This window comes from Sceloporus undulatus, chromosome 5, assembly GCF_019175285.1.
Source record: "Sceloporus undulatus isolate JIND9_A2432 ecotype Alabama chromosome 5, SceUnd_v1.1, whole genome shotgun sequence".
In the NCBI taxonomy this organism is placed as follows: Eukaryota; Metazoa; Chordata; class Lepidosauria; order Squamata; family Phrynosomatidae; genus Sceloporus; species Sceloporus undulatus.
Genome location: NC_056526.1, coordinates 31,022,587 through 31,042,968, shown reverse-complemented (window position 1 = coordinate 31,042,968; position 20,382 = coordinate 31,022,587). Strand labels below are relative to the sequence as shown.

At 39.3% G+C, this 20,382-nt stretch overlaps 2 protein-coding genes across 2 annotated transcripts in view; both read left to right on the top strand.

The window, feature by feature from the left end:
* The window catches only part of SYN3 (synapsin III), a 1,385,441-nt gene that overhangs the window by 711,439 nt on the left and 653,620 nt on the right, over positions 1-20,382 (top strand). The window lies entirely within an intron of this gene.
* Positions 9,129-20,382, top strand: part of LARGE1 (LARGE xylosyl- and glucuronyltransferase 1) — a 305,482-nt gene continuing 294,228 nt past the window's right edge. Inside the window, exon 1 of the mRNA XM_042466639.1 lies at positions 9,129-9,198. The gene's annotated coding sequence lies outside the window, so the exon portion shown is untranslated. The remainder of the gene's footprint in view (positions 9,199-20,382) is intronic.

Here is a 20,382-nt window from a genome sequence, read left to right as displayed (position 1 = left end):
TAGGGAAAAATGAGTAATGAGTAATGGTGCTTGGTTCCTGTGAAAAGATGTTTAAAAATGGTCATGCAGGAGGCAGAATATTTAACTTCCAAAGAAAGCAATCTGTTCTAATGTGTTTCCTCCCCACTTTCCTACTCTCCTTTGCATGGCTAGCTGTGAGTTGGACAAGAGGCAGGGGAAAAGTAAATCAGACAGGCATTTGGAAAAGAGAAGCTAGTGAACCATATTTGATTAATGTTTGTGTTCACTAAGAGGAGGACTTACCGGTATTATAAAAACTGAGCATCTGTGGGACAGATACTATTGAAATTTAAATTAAAGATTCAGTATACCTTATAGGGTGGGTGGAAAGGAAATGTGCCCAGAAAACTGGGCAGTCCATGAGCAAGGGTTCTGACTGTCTAGTTCTAGACACTGTGTTCCTTTTGTTTGTAACAGCTGGGTTTTTTTAAATTAATTAAAATACTTCTAATCTGCTCTTATATCAGTAGATCTTACAGTGGGAAACAGTTATTTAACATAAAATGACAATAATCCACTGCAACCATAAACCTCAAACCCAAAATTAACAGTAATAACATGAGCAAAAACAGAGAAGAAGAAGAAGACGAAAACTACAAAAACTGACCTACACAACCAGTAAGGCTTGAGCAAATAGCCAGGTCTTAACTTGCTTCTAAATTAAGACCAATGGTTTAATTGTCCTGGCTCAATGCTAGGGAATTCTAAGCACTGTAGTTTTGTGAGACATTTAGCCTTCTCTGTCAGAGAGCTCTGATGCCACAATAAACTACAATTCCCAGCATTTCCTAGCACTGACACAATATCAGCATTAGGCAGGGCTCCAGAGGGATTACCTTCAATAACTGGGGTACTACAGCCAAAGATCATCCACCTTATGTCAGAGTAGGAATCACATCGGCCTCCAGATGTTGGACTGGAAGTCCCACTTGCCCTAGCCATCATTGCCAATGGCAAGAATGCTGGAAGATAAACATCTAGAAGGCAGCATGGTCCCCACTCATGACCTAATGTATCGCTTCTAGTGATGGGACATAAAACTCAAGTCTATGGCAAATTTATAGAGGTGGGTTGGGGAAGCCACCTGTAATAGTGTATCATCAAATATTGCCCTTTATAGTTTACCATCATCATCAACAGTGTTCTAGGGTTCTGTGCAGAAAATAGTCATTGCCCTGAGATGCTGTAGCCCTTTAAGAATAATAAAAATGAAAGGCAGAAATAAGGTTTGAAATAGGAGTGATGGGGGTCAGTGTATGTATCTGTTATGCCCTCTGCCCCCCCCCCCATGGGGGATAAGACAGCAAAACCCTTAGTCTCTATGGTTTACCAATGACGCACAAACAAAAACTCTATTCCACATATATTTATTGGTCTCAAAATATTGTACAACTCCAAAACTCAGCCTTCCTATTTGCAGGGTGAAGATACCAAAGAGGTTTTCTAAGATCTTCCCCTGCAGGACTAGCAGTCAGTAGGCTATGCCAGGATCATCTGCCAGAAGGGGGACAAGTCAAGACAGTAGTAGGTTCTCCACATGGATAAGCCTGAGGAAGAAAGTGAGTCAGTGAAGAATCAGGTTCCACTTGCTTCATCTAGAGTGGCCCAATTGGGACACCTAGACTACAGAGCTTTTACAAGTGTGGCAGTCAGGTCCCCTCTAATACAGAGCAGAGGCATGTTGAATCTGTCTCTTCATATCTGCTCTGAAAGGTAAAAGAGCCAGGCTGGCTGGTGGTTATTATACTAAAAGTCAAACAGAGCTGCAGAAGAGCTTGCTTCCTCATCTTCCCTCTAAAAAGGCCTTTACCACCTAGGTGTTTTTCCTTTTCTCTCTGCCCTTGCATCTTTTGGTAGCAGTCTTCCAAGTATGGTTCATAGTCAACATGCATTGACTGCTCTCCTGCACAGTATAGTTCCTCAGGCTTTGTACTTGTGCTGCTCAGCATCATGGCTGCTAAGACTGCAGCTGTTTCCTGCAGCCAGTAGTGGATCAGCTGCACAACTGCCAGTGTTCTCATCGCTGGTCAGCACAGCAGCTAGCTTGGTAGGTAAGGTGCAGGTCCCTGATATTGACTCAAATATCTACCAAATATATTAAATTCTGAAGACATTCAAGAGCAGGAGGATTTGAAGAGTATGGAGTTTAACTGAAGAACTAAAATGTAGTTTTAAGGAAGGCTGGATATGCACCTAGTGCGCATCTCAAAATAGACAGTTTTTAGTGAGGAATGTCATGCAATGGAAATCCTGAAATAGTGTACCTGGGTAAACATTAGTTGAAAATATGCAGCAATGTGTTCACTAGTGTAAATGTTCACAACATTTCTCTTGCTTTCCTATGTTGTGTAATTCACATCTATGTGTAGGGCCTCCGAAAGGTGCCTTAACGTTTTCTGTGGTTTTTCGGGCTATGTGGCCATGTTCCAAACAACCCACAAAAAAAAAAAAAAAACCCTATGGATGCCAGCCATGAAAGCCTTCAACTCCAGTGCCTTAAAGTATTTTTTGATCAGTGATTTTTCCATTGATATACTTTGGTTGAATTTGTCAGTCCTCCATTGCCAGTTTTCATTTGCAACTTGCATGAGGATCTTCAGTTTGGTGTAGCAGAGAACTTCTGTGAATTTGAAGTTGTGCTGAATATGTTGTATATTGGGATAAATACCGTATAACTACAGTCACTAGAATGAGAGTACAGAAGGCATGCAAGGCATTTAATGTGTACATTAATTTTATTTATGTATGTATAAAATGCAATGGTAATCTCTCCTGAGTCAAAGTGCCTTACAAATATGCTGAATTTATCACTTGGACATGAGCATGACTTAGAAAAATGTCAGTTTATCATTGAGAGGGTTGCAAAACAGAAGTGCTTTACTTATAGAAGGGCAAACAGAATGAGTCACAAATATCAAAGATGCATTTGTCTTGTAGCCACAAGGTTACTTTTATTTTAAAGGTAGCTTTTATTCTTCTCTTTGTTTGATAAACTGGTTCAGAAAATATGAAATAAACCAAATTGCTTGAATATTTCGACTTGTGAAATACATACACAAAATGTATACACTCACAACAAAAAATATTAGAATGGGACTGATAAATGCCATGCTCTGGCAGAGCCTTGAGTCCCCAGTAACTACAGTTGCCCCTTTGTTTTCATGCGCATCCGTTCTGGACCTCCCCCATGAAAATGAAAACCGCCAATATTCAAGCCCTACTGGCTTGAATGGTGGTGTGCGCATAAGCAAGGGATGCAAACCCCAAATCCACGAAAATGGAGGGGCAACTGTAATTCCTGTTCTTACCAGAATTGTGTTGCAGATTTACAGCATAAGCCTGTTCATGTCTTCTCAGAAGTAAGCCTCACTGACTTGACTGAAATTTATTCCCTTAGAACAAATATGGGTGTGGGATTGCAGTCTTCCTAGTTCCATGGATCTTAAATAGGAATTGTTTGGAATTTTGAAGTGTTACTGTTAAAGCTATTACTTTAATATTAATTATAAAATTTGTTACTTAATAATTTCATAGAACATTAGAAAATTAATTTAATTTGATCTGACATGTTACTTTTAAATTTTACAAACTTACTAGAAGTGATCACAAATGGCCTAGAAATCCTCCAAAATGGTAATGAATTGAAAGTAATGTGCAATATTAATTCTTACTTAAACTCTGCAAAGTGTTGACATTGAAAAGATTAAAATAATGACTTTTTAAATTGTTACTGAAATTATAATAGATATGGGAATCAGAGAATAATGTGTAGCAAATGAATTCCAAGGTCTGGTAATTCATGATTAATAAACATTATTCTGATAGAGTAGGGTTTAAACTTAAATTAAATACAAATGAAATGGAAGATGCAGTACTGATAGATATTGTGTGTATATATGACTCACCATTTCAGAATGTGCTAAAACATTAGCCACTGGAATTCTAATGTTGTCTTTAAAATTTGGCTTTAAGACTTTGGAATCTTAAGTGATAATATTGTCATGCCCACATCAAGCATCGCAGAGTGATACATGGGAGGTACTGACATTTCATTTATCTTGTGTGTTGGTGTACTTATTCATGTATGGTTTGTTTCTCCATTGGTGAGAAGCAATATCCCAACACCCAGGTAAAGAGCATGGACTACTTTGTTTCTTTATCAACTTTGTTTCAGTCTGGTCTGCAAGCTTGAATGGATAGTTTTGTCTTGGGCTGCAACACTTGCAGTAGAAAAACATTGGGACTTGAATGGAATATTAATGTCTGTCTGTGATACAGTGGGTACAAATAATTGGGCAGGCTGTGTATTCCTTCACTAATTATCTTTTAGTATGCCAAGGAAGCTTGCAGCACCTTTGAGAATAACTCAAAGGTAGCTGGAAGCATGAGCTCTCATATACCTGAGCTGACTTCCTACTTTCCCAGGAAGACGTAGGTTCAAGTCTACAAAAGTTCATTCTACCAACTTCCATCTTTCAGGTGCTGCAAGATCTCTTTACATACTGATTTTCCAGGCTAATATGGCTAGGTCTTTGAATTTATTTTTAGGAACTTATTACATTGTAATAGAAAGAGATACTTATTTTGTTTCAGTACTGTATTTGAAATAATTCATTCATGTAATCTGGTATTTGTAATGTGCTTGTGGTCATTACAGTTCTGGGTCTACCATTTAAACTACTTTGTTCTTATGAAGGTGAAGAGTGCTTTTCTTTGACTGGAAATTTACAGTAGTTTAAAAGTTGTTTAATGCAGTCTTCTTTCATTTAAAGGCTAAACAGTGCTATGTCTTTCAAAAAGTTGCTTGTAAAACACAATCAATAGTTTATGCAAACAGTAATGCAAGAATATTTGAAGTATAATGTTACATTGATGAGTTATTTTTTTAAAAAGCCCACTGTAACATGCGTAATCCATAACCAGCAATGCTAGCAATGTTAATGAAGATAACAAAAGTAAGGCGTGTTATAGACCGCCTGCTGCCACTGCCGGTTGCTCCGTGAGGGAGCCACAGCTTCCGTACCGCATGGTTCCCTCGCAAAGCAAAAAGAAGCCCGAAAATGGTGCTTCTTTTTGTGCCTGAGAAGTGGTGCCGCAAGTGCCCAATGGCGCACTCGCGGCATCACTTCCGCCGCACAATGTGCGGATGCTACACGTCCGCTACGTCAAAGTGGCGATGCCAGTGTGGAATGGGTGCGGCCATTTTGTACGTACCCAGTACGTACTAGGGTTAGGGGCGTGAGTAAAGCATGCCCTTTCCTAACCCTAGTACGTCCTGGGGACGTACTTTATGCCCATCTGGAATGGCCTAAGAAATCTAAAAGGGCCTACTGCACCAGACCAAAGGCCCACTTAATCCACCATTCTTTTCCCACAGTGACCAATCATATACCTTTGGGAAGCCTAAAACTGGGAGGTGGGTACAGTAATAGCCTTTAATGTTTCCTAAAGACTGGAATTCAGAGGCATACTTGCTTTTAAAACAGAGTCCCTTTCCCTCCCATTCTGCCACTGTCGTGAGAGTGAAGGATGAAATGAATGCTGAAACAAAAAGCCTCAGCTAAAAAGCCTCTTGCCATGGGCACACATACACACACTGGAGGAGTCTCCAAATTTTGCCCTTGACCTGTCCACAGGTCATGGCAAAATCCATAATTTTGGCTCCCAAACCTGCTCTCGACCTACAGTATACATCAGATTGACTTATAGTTGAGTATATACAGTAAGTTATCTACAAGCAGTCAGAAAATCCACAAAAATTATGGGAAGTTCAGGATGGGTGAGATAATGTAGGATTTAGCCCCTCAAACCTGTATTTTGTCCTTTCTTTCTTAATACCGCTTACCAGTGCACTTAAGCACTCCCTAAGCAGTTTAGAAATTGTAAGCTAATTGCCCCCAACAAGCTGGGTATTCATTTTAGCAACCTCCTCGGAAGGATGCAAACCTGAGTTGAGTTTGAACCCTTTTGCTGGTATTGAACTCACAACCTTATGGTTTGTGAGCGAGTGGCTGCAGTATAAGCTTTTAACCACTGTGCCACTAGGGACAACATAGTTCTTAAAATTGTATAAATCCCATGAACATGTCCCATGAATAAATTTAGAATTTATTTTCCTTGGATTATTGAATAGTCAGTGCAGCTGAATTTTTAATGTAACATAGTAGCCTCAGTCTCTTGTCATTTTTTTGTTTTGTTTTTTTGAGGAGAAGGGGTGTGAAGGGCCCAATGCCTGCACTCTTTATAATCTATTCCATTAACACTTTCCCATTTCCTGAATGGGCAAGAATTCCAGAGGCAGTGCTATGGGATTCAGTTTTCATCTAGGGAAAAAAAGCAAGTGAGTTTAATTTCTTTATATTTATTTAATTTACAAATGTACAGTCAGAAGGCTTTCCTATTCATTTTCTTCAACAGTAGAAGGACTCTAACTGTCCCTTGCAACAGATGTATATTCAGATTAAATACCCATTAAAAGTGTGTTTAAAAGTGTGTTAAGGAATAACTTCATGAAACAGGAATAGCTTTATGAGAAGCCACTAAGGACACTCTTACTTAAGCTCAATTAAACATGTTTGAATTAATATGCAAGTAATATGCAAGGATTGCCTCTGTCTGAATTACTTTCTAGGGGAAACTAGACTAGATTGCTGCATTTTGTTTAGTGCACTACAAAAATCCACAACACTTAGAGATGCTTGCGTGATTCATATCTATTTTGTATATAGTTCTTGGAACACTGAGAGACAGCAAAGCTTGCAATGTTGTGTTTTGTCATAAATGGAGACTGGTTCTTTGTGCTGTGATAGGGCATATTTGAAATGCTGTCCTGTGAGCATGGCTAAATGAGGACAGACAGCTCTGTCCACATGCATGCACACACTCTGTTTTAGGATATCATGTTTCGAAGAGACATTTTGAAAGGAGAGGCACTCTCAATATGATACTGTCAGAGGAGATTATTGTTAAGAGCATTTTATTAACACTCTATGCTTTATAGAGAAGACAGTGCATTAGATTGTTTGAATATTAATAGTTTAATACTACTGTATTTTTTTAAATAAAATTTATTCAAAATATATGAAACAAAATCTTACAATCATAAGACAATGGTATAAAGAATTTCAAATCCTTGAAAATCCTTCCTTATTAAAATTAATAAGGTATTCCTTATTAAGGTTTTACACAATTCAAATTATTTAAAATAAATCTTACCATAGAGAACAGTGGCTAGATGGAGGAGAAACGGATATAAAATTTGTATTAATATAATCTATAATCCATTTTTCCTGAAAGGGTCTTTGATTTTGTTGTTTTGAGTTATATTTCATATTTTCTGATAATTTCTCCATTAGCCATTGATCCCAAACTCTTTTCCACCAGCTATCGAGGGATACAAAACCTGTTTTCCAATTATTAGCCACTTCTAATCGAGCAGCTGTCAACAAAAAAGAGTATTTTAATGTTGAACTTTTGTGTGTGTTTAACTATTTTGTAGTCAAATTAATTTGTAAGCCACCTTGAATCCCAGTCTTTGGTAAAAGACAACAACAACAACAACAATGTATAAGCAAGTTTAAAAAAAAATTGAACAAGGGCGATCTTTTTGGAAAGTGGACTTTATTTGTTGGATTTCCATTGAATCAATGTGAAGTGCTTCCATCAGCTGACTTGATTTACTATTTGTAGTTGTAACAGTTTCCAGAGGGGGAGCTATATTAATCTTCTGCAGGAAAGAGTCTTGTGCTCTCTGAAAGGGTGATAAATGCCCAATGCTTCTGCTATAATAACATTTGTGTGCTTTGCTTAAGAGATGTGAAAGGGTTTTTTTTTGGGGGGGGGGAGGGACCAGGAAAAAAAGAGGAATTTTAATCAAAAATAAAGATTTTTTTTCTGGAAAAGATTGTAAAAAATTACAATCTGAAATAATTCTTTTTAAAATGATGAATAAAATATTTATTGCAAAGTGTTCATACATTTTCTCCTCCTGCATTATGTCTAAAGCGTATGTAGCAGGCAGACTTCTATGCATGCCTGTGCATAGTATTTCACATCATAGCTATTCCTCATCTTGGCTTTTGTTTCTCAGTTCTTTTTATGCGAAAGGGTTCTCTATGTCTGCTGGGCATCATGGAAGACTATGGGACACAAAATAATTTTATTTGTTAATGATTTGTAAGAACATCTTAACTTGTAGTTAGTTTCTGAATGAACTGTACTTTTTAGTACATGTCAGACATGATACTTTTATGCCAATCCAAGGTATATACAATGTATTTTCTTAAAATACCAAACAATATTGTAACCTGTAACTTTCTCCCATTTCTCTGAAAATTTCTACCCTCCCACACCAGGAATCCCATCATATTTTCCCATGGTTTCAAAATTTCCAAAGATGTCACTTATCTAGCTTGTTATATTTATATGGTCAACTCTGCAGTTTGTATCTTCCACATAATTCTCAAACTTTCTTTTTACTTATTGATTATACTGAAAATGGGGGTGCTAAATGCTCTTGCGAGAGCCAGTGTGGCATTGTGGTTTGAGGACTGGACTATGACTCTGTGGAGATCAAGGGTGGCCTTGAGCTAGTCACATTCTCTCAGACTCCGTGGAAGGCAACAGCAAACCTCCTCTGAAGAAATCTTGCCAAGAAAAGCCCCTGATACGTTTGTCTGAATGTTGCCATAAGTCAGAAATGACTTGAAAGTACACAGCAACAGAATGCTCTTGGAACCAAATACTCTTCAAGAAAATAGAACCAAAAGTATAGCAAATTTTTTGGGACGACTCTGTTGATATACTAGAAAATCTGTTTAATGAAAAGTGCAAAATAATTTTTATATCTAAAATAAATTAAGTTGAACGATCTTGTGTATTATGATATGACCATTTCTTAAGGAGGAACAAACATAGATAATTACAAACCAACTTGAAGTGTGGTTTTTATTTTTCAAAGTGAAAAATCACAAGGCTTGCTCGAAGCTTTTGTTTCTTTTTCTTCATAACATTGAAGATGAAATTGCCTCACCAAGAGATATTTCTAAAGTGTTTTCTGAGTGTGACATAATTGTTGCTTTCCAGTACCCCTGCCACTTGCCACCCCGATGGAGACATCCTGTTTCAAATTTTACCAGAGCAAGATGAGATGAAGTAACCAAGCCACTTGGAATCTCAGTAAGAGTCTTGAAATGGCTATGATAGATCAACCACACGTTAATTTCATTGTATTGATCTTAATGATTTTAGCATTGTGACACATGCTGAGTCAGAGTGCTACCCAAGTAATCTTGTGGGATAATTTCAAACAGCTAATGGAGAGAGGCTACGGTAATTGTATCACTGGTACAATTGCAGGAGCATTTATATGACAACAAGAACAGATTTGCCTGTGTTTATCTTGTTTACTACTAATTGTGTGCTATGTGAGAACATATCTTCCTCAGGATGGGGGAAATAGTATGGTATAAAATGGATATATGTGTCCTTAGCTTATTGTTTTGGGATGGGGAGATTAAAATTAAAATACAGTTTGCCTCAGATTCATGGTTCTTACCATACTTCAAATGAGGTTTTACAGAATCTTGCAGCAATAGTGCAGTAGGACACAAAACCTAGGGTAAATCTTAATGGACCCCCTCCATTTGCCCCTGCATCAACATGAGGGGAAGTAACAGTGCCACACACTTCTGCTTTGGTCAGACCTCACCTGGAATACTCTGTCCAGTTCTGGGCACCATAATTAAAGGAGGAAGTTGACAAGCTGTAGTATGAGGGTGAACAAAATGGTAAAAGGTCTGGAAGTCATGCCCTATAAGGAGCGGCTTAGGGAGCTGGGTATGTTTAACCTGGATAAGAGAAGGTTGAGAGGCCAAAAATATTTGAAAGGATGTCATATTGAAGATGGAGCACACTTGTTTTTTGCTGCTCCAGAGACTAGGACACCATCCAATGGATTCATCTACAGAAAAAGAATTCTAACTAAACATTAGGAAGAACTTCCTGACAATAAGTGCTGTTTGACAGTGGAATACACTGCCTCAGAGTGTGATGGAGTTTTCTTTTTTCTGGAGGTTTTTGAAGAGAGGCCATCTGTCAGGAGTGCTTTAATTGTGTATTCCTGCATGGCAGAGGGTTGGATTAGATGGCCCTTGTGATTTCTTCCATCTCTGATTCTATTTGGCTTGGAGATGGCATTTAAGAATCCTCAAAAGATATAACAGATCTGTCCAGCCTTGAATAGTGGCTGTGGGTGGGGCAAGAATGGAAGAAATAGAGAAGTTTGGATTTTTTCTATTAACATTAAGGAAAAATTTGTAATGACCATAGGATGGAAACTAATAGATCATTGTAATGGAGATTTCATTCTCATACGAACCATCATTTTATTTTATTTCTTTTTTGAACTAGAAGGCTCGAGGCTCAGAATTTTCTTCAAAGCCGCAATTAAGCTACAGAGTTCAACACTCTTGACTGTTTCAGAACAGCAGCTGCAGCAGCTAATTTCAGATTGCAAAAAAATAAATAAATCCTTGTATAGAATACATTGGACAATGCTAAGGATAACATCTGATACTTTAGAAGTGAGGCCCCACAATGAATGTGCAGTGTGTATCTGTATGTGCCTGGGTGATTTATGTGTGGATCTTTCTAAGACCTACCTTCTCAAGATGGAGGCTTCCCAAAATCTCTGGTCCTGGCCCGGAACTATAGGTCAATGATGAGGAATCTCAGGATGAGAGCACTGCCTTGATTATGTTTGTATATTCCTTGTGTTATTTATATATATATATTAAAAGTTGCATACCCTTTGGAAGTGTGGCTGATGCTTTAACTGCATCACCAGGGCTCTCTTGTAACATCTCCAGGGTCCACTTCCTGTGATATCACAAGGGGAAAAGATTTCTAGGTCTGATGTTTTGTCCCTGAAGCCTGAGGGCCTGTGATAGTCCTGACCTGGCAACCCTATGCTAAACTGGTGGAGACATGTTAGCAATCTGAAGCTCTTTAAACCAGTTGAAGTTTCCAAACATTCTTCAAAGGCAGCCCCGTATAGGTGTTACAGTAATCTATCTGGGCTATAACTAGGCAGCTTCAGAGTGGGATATAGAGTTGAGACTGCCATGGTCGCCTTAGTCGACGATATCTGTCTGGACATCGACGAGGGAAGTGTGACCCTGTTGATGCTCTTGGACATCTCAATGGCCTTTGATACCATTGACCATGGTATCCTGGAATGCCTGAGGGAGTTAGGTATTGGGGGCATTGCACTCCAATGGCTCCGTTCCTACCTCTCAGGCAGATTCCAGATGGTGAGGATGGGGGACAGCTACTGTTCTAAAAGAGAGCTAACATCTGGCGTCCCTCAGGGCGCCATCCGGTCCCCCATGTTGTTTAACATTTATGTGAAGTCGTTGAGTGAGATCATCCAAAGACATGGGGCATGGTGTTATCAGTACGCTGATGACACCCAAATTTATTTCTCTATGTCTCCAACTGCTGCAGTGACTAAAGATGGCATCTCTCCTCTGAATGCCTGCCTTGAGTCAGTAATGGGCTGGATGAGGGAAAACAAAATCAAGCTGAATCCTGAGAAAACAGAGGTACTTGCGATAGGTACCTTAAGTCCGGGGATGGAGATTTGTTAACCAGTCCTGGATGGGGTCACACTTCCCCTTAAGGACTAAGTTTGCAGTTTAGGAGTACTCCTGGACTCGTCGCTAGAATTGTCATCTCAAGTGGATGCGACAGCCAGGAGTGTTTGGTACCAACTTTGGTTGATACGCCAACTGCGTCCCTACTTAAACCAAAAGGACCTAGAAGCAGTGGTACATGCACTGGTAATCTCTCGTCTTGATTTCTGTAACACACTCTACATGGGGCTACCCTTTTACAAAGTTTGGAAGTTTCAACTGGTTCAAAACGTGGCAGCCTGACTGGTCACCAGTTCATCCATGTTTGACTGTATAACACCTGTCTTAAAATCCCTTCACTGGCTGCTGATTAGTTTTCAGGCACAATATAAGGTGTTGCTTATTACTTTTAAAGCCCTACATGGCCTAGGCCCAAGTTACCTGCGGGAACGCCTCTCTCTACACAATCCGCCCCGCACACTTAGAATAACTGGGAGAATGTATTAGAACATCAATCAACAAGGCTCATATTGACCTGCAGCTGCTCCGAAATTGTGGAATCCAGAAGCACATCCAAGCTGTGGACCTGTGTGTTCAGGAGCTGTGTAACCCTGTCCAACACAGGCTGAATCCCTATTTCCTGATCTGCCTTTTGACTGACCAGAAGCACCTCCATCTTGTCTGGATTAAGTTTCACTTTGTTCAACCTCATCCAGTCCATTACTGATGACAAATAGGCAACGGTTTAGAACCAAAACAGCTTCCTTGTTGTTGTTTTTTTGTGAAAAGGAATAAGTGTGTAATTTAGGCCCCAAACCAAATACACAGGTATAGGATGGGGAACACTTGAGTGCGTTACAGACTGCCCGTTTGGGGCGCACCTGTAATCGGCCCTTTCCCCGCTGGATCAGGGCCTCAGCTGCCACAATGGCAGCCTCTGAGGCCCCGATCCACCACTTTCCAGGCTGTGGGGAAGCAGCCTTTTGCTGCTTCTCCGTGGCCTGGAAAGGGATGTCCTTGGGGCTTCAAGCAGCATCGGGGAGGAGGAGAAAGGGGCCGCTTGGCCCCTTTCTGCTCTGCGAAACGGAGCTCCTTCCAGGGCTGCGGAAAGGGCACCCCAGGCACCCTTGCGCTGCCCCACTACGTCACTTCCGCGCCACCCCATTTGGAGGTGGAATGGTCGTGACGTAACCATGGCAGCCCTCGTGTGGAACAGGCACCACCATTTTGTACGCGCTCTGTGCGTGCTAGGGTTAGGGGAGTGTGGAAGTGAAACCGCTTCCTAACCCTACCACGTTCTCGCTCAACCCTAGCACGCGCAAAGCACGTACTTTGTGTGTGTTTGTAAGACGCCTTACTTAGCAGTACTTCATGTGAAAAGGACTTTGGGATTATTGTTGATCGTAAATTGAACATGAGCAAGCAGTGTAAAATTGCAGGAAAGAAGCCATAGCTTCCAAGTGAAGGGACGTAATAGGCTCACTGTATTCTGCACCGGTCAGGCCTCATCTGGAGTACTGCCTCAGTTATGGGTGCCTCATTTTAAGAAGGATACAGAAAATTGGAATGAGGTCAGAGAAGAATAAAAGGATGCATGATATGGAGAAAAGGACATATGAGGAGATGTTGAAGAAGTTGGGCTTGTCAGCTTTGTGAAGACAAGACTGAGGGGTAACATGATTGTACTCTGTACATACATCAAGGGCTGCCACAAGGAGGAGGGGGCACATTTGCTACTGCAGAGGATAGAAGTCTAATAAGTCTAATGGTTTTAAGTTAAAGGGGGATAGATTTTGATTGAGCATTTGAAAGAGTTTCTTGAGAGCAGTTTGGAAATGGAACCTATTGCCTAGAGAATCCATCAGTGATACCTTTATTAGCCAACCAAAATGCACAATATAGTTGTTACAAGCTTTCAAAGCTCTGTGAACTTCTTCATCTGGCAAGATGTTACAAACCAAACAAGAGGAAGAAAAAACCAACAATTGGAGATGTTAGTCAGATGCCTCCATGTTGTTTCAGTCCTTAGTAAAGATGTTATGATGGGGAGGATATCTTTTGCAGGCAGGCTCCTCCTCCTTCTGGCCATGCAGCAATAGGGAGATTCTCAAAGTCCAGGAAATTTAAAGTCCATTTGCATCTCAACAGGGGCCCATCTTTTGCAATCCAATATGTCTCCATTCCAGTGTGGTCACAGGCTTCATTGTAGGCAGAGAACAATGGATTCCTCAAGAAGTCGCCATGTTTTTTGCATCAGGAACATTTTGGTGATGTAGAGGTAAAACATGTGAATTCAGTCCAAATTTAAGAAGAAGAAAAATTGTTTTACCTTGGTTGAAATCCCAGTCCACAGGCTCCTATTCATGGTTCCCCTGTTGCTGCTACAATGCGATATCTCACAATACAGAAAACATGCAGGAGTAGCTGTGTTGGCCATTTAACAAATACAAACAAAAATCCATCAGTGAATTTTCTCTCTATTGCCTAGAGAGGAGATGAGGTCTCCTTTTCTGGGCATCTTCAAAAACAGGGTACTCTACGTAAGAGCTCCTGTATTGGGTGGGGGGTTGGACTTGATGGGGTTGGAGTTGATGGCCCATGAGGCCCTTCCCAACTTTATGATTCTCTGATGGGGAAGTACATTTTGTTTTTGAATTATCAACATACTTTAAAAAACACACCTTCCGATTGTCATATTGCTGTTTCGGTATTTTCTCTATATAATTTCAGAACACTCCCCCCTGACAAAAGTATATCTTCTGTTTGAGACATGCTGGTCATGAGGACAGCACTGATAGAAATCAGGAGACTTGGCAGTTCTCTTATCCTTAATTCAGTTACTCCCCCCCCCCTTCAGGGTATTTGTCTTTAGAGTGAGATATGAGAAACAGGGCTGACAGGGAATAGCTGTTCCCCAAGGCCTTTTCTGGCCTCCTTCTGAGTGAAATTGAGTCAGTAGCAGTAGTGGCTGCAAATGGAGTAGTGGTTGGAAAATCAAGGTTATGTTGAAAAAGGTGATGAGAGAATATAGGTGTTCATAATTCATCTGAAAATGCTACTTCTTTTCTGTGTTAAGGGATGAGAGAAGGCCATATTTGAGAAGGTAAAGGGTCATGCAGCAACAAAAATAGAATAATACATCCATCTGAAGCATTTGGTTATTATTTGAAACAAAGAGAAAGCTTCCTAATTCTGTCAATACATATGGACAATTTGATTACAAACTGGCTAACCATAATGAGAATGCTTTATTCTCAATAACTCATTATGAGAGGAAACCTATCCCCAGAGTAGCATTTTTAAAATGTATTGCATTGTTTTGCATGTTGATTATGTACTGAAAAAAGTTTTTATGGTACATTGAATGTAACCTCATGGAAGAACTCAAAGAGGTGTGGTCAAAACTGGAAATGCCTCAAAGTGTGAATTTTTGTGTTTGTGTTACACAGCTTTAGAATTTGCCTCTTGGTAATATACAATGACTTAACACCAACTAAAATGACTAAATAAAACATATTTGTTCACACAGTGTCTACTACATTGATCCTTCTGGGTGTCTTTTTGTTCCTTCTTTAAAGGATACTTTGTTCCTTAAAGTAAAATATAAGCCCCAAGCAGTCCATAAGAACGCTATATATTTTAAGAATCTTTATATTTTTAATGATTATTTTGTTTATGATGTTTATGTTTTTCAACCAAATGTTCTCAGGTGGTTCAGGGAACAAAGCAGGCTGAAACAGCAACAGGGAATTAAACAATACAATGAATAGCCTCTCAAGTTATAATAGTAATAAAAACCTAAGATATTAAATGCCTTCAGGAAAAGAAATGTCTTTACTTGGCATTAAAAAAAGATAAGAATGTGGGCCTTAGGTAAGCCTTCCTGTTGAAGGCATTTCATAAAGAGTGTAACATCTTATTTATGGACAATTTGCCATCATTCATCTAGCTTTGTTTGAGAGGACTCCATAGATAAACTAACAGCCTGGTTAGTTCAGACTAGGTTAATTTTTCTCGTACTGCTGATAAAGATCATTGACTTGAGAAGAGAACAGGCTTCTTCAGAATTTACTTACTTTACTCACCCCAGTCAAAATTATGTTGTCTCTCTCTTGGAGATACCATAGAATCATAGAATCATAGAGTTGGAAGAGACCACAAGGGCCATCCAGTCCAACCCCCTGCCATGCAGGAACTCTCAATCAAAGCATCCCTGACAGATGGCCATCCAGCCTCTGCTTAAAGACCTCCAAGGAAGGAGAGTCCACTACACTCCGAGGGAGTTTGTTCCACTGTCGAACAGCCCTTACTGTCAGGAAGTTCCTCCTAATGTTGAGGTGGAATCTCCTTTCCTGTAGCTTGCATTCCAGGTCCTGTTCTCTGGTAGGAATAGAGTGTTTGAGGAAAGGCTTAGCACACCTACTCCTCAGTTAGTGCTCTTTTCCATACTTCACTGAACAAACAGCCTCCCTAGATAAGGCAGGCAGCGAATGTTCTCCCAGCCTCTGGGAATAACATGGATTGTCCACTCTGTGAGAAACATCCAAGCCAGATCAGAGACTTTGCCTGTTCTTGAACCCAGACTAATCTTCTGCATGTCCTTGTTGGTTTGGGTTCCCTAGTTTCTGACTGATATCCTGGCTCTTGACCTCCAGACCAAGTCTGACTAGTGCAAAATATAGTGGAGCTATTACTTCCCTTGTCTTGGAAAGTATTATTCTATTAATGCATCCTAAAATATTATTTGCCTTCTATGATGAAGCTGTTTGGTCAAGTTCAACTTTTGAACAACAATAATCCCAAGGTCCTTTTCTATAAGTTTGATCCCATAAGTTTGCATTTGGTTTTTGTAGCCTAGATGTAGAATTTTGCATTTGTCCCTGATGAATTTTTTTTCCTATTAATTTGAGCCCAATTTTCTAGTTTACTAGGAATCTGGGAGACCAGAGTTCGAATCCTTTCTCCGTCACAGAAACTGACTGAGTGACCTTGGGCAAATCATAGTCTCTGAGCCTCAGGAAGAAGATGGCAAATCTCCGAATTAATTTTGCCAAAACTCCCTTCCCCAGTGTGGTAGTGTTGTCATAAGTTGGAAATGTCTTGAATGCACACAACAACTGTACTGTATTTACAGTTGACCTTCCACATTCACTGGGTTTAGGGGTGCAGGATACTGGTGAAAGTGAAAAAATTACAAATAAAACCCCCCACTATCTTTTTTCCCCTGAGAGAACACCCTTAGGACCTCCATCACAACTCTGTGTTCAATGTCCAGTGGAAGTTGGCCATAGAATCATGTTGGAGAACCTAGAAATGCCTACAGAAGTGTTCTCTGTAGGAATCTCTATGTCCTCCAGCATAACACTATGGTTATATAAAGAACATATAAATCAAATCTGCAAGAGTCAACGCCACAAGTGTGGAGTGCTGACTATGTCAAAACGTAGTGCATTTTACCATAGTTGAAAGTCTGTGGCAAGGTGCCTTCCTACTCAGTCCACTCTTCAGATATTGTTGATGGACAACAGCAAGACCTGAACTGTCCATTTATGGCTCTTTGGTGTTCAGCTAGACTTGAACTGGACAATTTTTAAATCCAAAAGACTTCAAATATACCAAAATAGGACATATGTCCATCCTTTGTAAAAGTCAAATAGCAGTAATGGGGAGGAAAAAGCCAGTAAAAGTTATATAGTCATTTTGATATATTTTGCCTGGCGAGCTTATGTAGAAATCAGTTAAGTCAGAACACTTGTCAGTTTAATTTCAGGTTTACTTAAATGCAACACTGGAGTAGCGAATATTGCTACTCATACTTGGTCACAATAACATTGGATGAAATTGTTTCCCTGCCACTAAAATTTCAAGATGCAGCCAGCATTTCCATTTTAGAGAGAAATTACATCTGTCACTAAGTTAAACCATAACATCTTTCTTCTTGGTCATAACAATTAAACTTCCTAATTCCCTAGTGTCATCTGAGGGAGGAATATAGGAAGACTGGCTTTATATCACTGAAATGGTGTTGCAAATGGGTTTTTATAAATTGGATTAAAGAGAAGCTTCAATCATAGAATAGTTTTTACCTTAATTTAGACATTATTGTTTATTCTGCAGCAATCATAATTCAAAAGCTGATGTCCTGAAGCAAGTTTTTCTTTAAGTTGATGATGGCTAGCTGATGACTCAAGGGTAGTATTGAGCTTCTAACATTAAACCAGTTGATCAGCTGGTTCAGAATATTATGGAAAACATAAAGAAGTCCAGTGCTCCTCATAAACATTTCTGCAAGGGAGTCAGAGTTAAAATTAACTTTATCTATGTCTTATGTCAGTGTTTCCAGTTGCAAAATCAGCAATGAACTGATTTATTGTCCTGACTCATTGTGAAACACTGAGACATGTATAAACCTTATAGTATACTGAGAACACAGATTTCATAAAATCAGAGAGTTTGAAGAGGCCACAGAGGCATCAAGTCCAACATCCTACCAAGCAGGAATACCATATCATATACCATATCCTATTTATTTGTATCCCGCTCTTTTCCCAGAACTGGGACTCAGATCAAATACCAATCAAACACCTTCAACAGATGGCCATCAAATCTGCAAGTTGTATTTTGCATATTTATAGTGTTTTAACTTGGACTGTTTTAGATTTGTAAGCCACCCTGAGTCACTGTACTGGAAGCAAGGTGGGATATAAATAAACATTATTATTATTATTATTATTATTATTATTATTAGCCATCCAGCCATTTTAAAAATGGTTTTCAGTGGTCACTGCAGAAAACAGCTTTCTACATTGCATCCAATATATAAACAAGCCATTTCTTTGAGTATATCTGTACTGCAGAATTAAAGCAGTTTTACTTCAGTTAGAACTGCCATAACACTATCCTACAGAAACCTGAGATTTGTAGTTTGGTGAGGTATTCAGTCTGGTCTGTCAGAGAGTTCTGGTGCATCACCAAACTTCAAATCCCCAAGATTCTGTAGGGTAGAGTCATGGCAGTTAAAGTGGTGTCAAACTGCTTTAATTCTATATTGTGGATGCATCCTTCCCCAACTAAATCAATTTGGTACAGTCATTGATTGATTGATTGAAATTTTATTTATATACCGCCGTTCCTATAATCACGGCGGTTTACAAAACAAAATGAAAATACGATACAGTACAGAGGCCAAACGATGAGAGTTAGGGAGGGAGGAGCCTCTTTCTTCAGGCCAGCCCCTGATGGTACTGGGCCAGCCTTCTCTCTCCCTCAGAGGCCGAACGATGACAGTTAGGGAGGGAGGAGCCTCTGTCATATCAGTTGTATAGGCCACCTGCCTGCTACTACCACCACCTGTTAATCGCGTGTGCTGGAATGATGCTTTGATATCCCCTCAGCATTTCACAGAGGGAGAAATGGCTAACAGTACTTCCATGAAATGATAAAAGAGTATGTAGATCAGCAAGCCACTTCATTAGAGTCTAATGTCATATTCTATTGAATAACTTCTTTAAAAATCCAAAACAGTATACTTATCTGCAACCAGAAGTACATACTTTCATATTTAAATCTGAAAATATTTATATGCCATGGTCCCACAATTACTTTTTCTCATGCAGTAAAGTGTTAAGATTTTTCATAGTCAGTATTTGTCATGCTTTATCAACTACGTAGTTTTAAAGTAAAATACTTTATTTATTTATTATTATTATTTGATTCTTCAGGACTCAAGAAACCACTTAGCCAGCCCAAATATATTCAATAGGCAGATAAACATCAGTTTTAGGAAACAACTTGGTATATTTTCAGCAACTTTGTATGCACAGTTGGGAAAAATGGTTTTGTACCTGCTTTAAAATAATTGGCAGATTTGTAACTTACTTTCTTCTAGAGGGCCATAAGATTACCATTGCCCACTTAATTGCAGTGTATTCTGCTAAATAATGCATTTAATGTTGGGTTGTAGCACTTCAATTTGTTTCCTGTCTTAACTTCATATGGTGCTGAAAATGTAACAGTAAAATCTACTCCATTTAAGGCCCAAGGGATTAAAAGCAGTTAAGAAGTGATGTATATAATTTCTTTCTTACTTACTTTCTGAGAGAATAGAAGCATAGCATTATAAAACATGGAGAAAACAAAAATTACACAGTTAGACTGGTAATTTACCTTATGTATCTTGACTGTTATGTGCAGCTAAACTTGGAACATACGCCATATGAGCATTTCTATAGGAAACTGCTGAATCCCAGTGAATGCTGTCATGGAAATGGAAGCTGAATATCTCTTGTGAGGAGATCTTTGTATATTACAGTTGGACCTCCATATTTGCAGCTTTGATTTTCGCAGATTGGATTATTCACAAATTTGATTAATATGTTCTCCCTATGTCCAGCATGACTTTCACCAGACGTTGCACTGGGGGATTTAGAGATTCCTAGAGCAAACACTACTCTAGGCATTTGTAGGTCCTCCAGCAGAATTCTATGGTCATCTTTCAGTGAACGTTGACAACAGAATTGTGCTAGATGACCTAGAGATTCCTGGAGAGGTGTTTCCTCAGGTTAAAATATCATGTTTTTTTTATTTGTGGTTTTTCCACTTTCACAGGAGTCCTGCATCCCTAACCCCAGCACATGTGGAGGGCCTACAGTATTTGTTGTTATTTGTCATGGACATTTTCCTGATTTACTGAGAAGAAACTATGCAAGTTTTGATGTAGCCCCCCCTG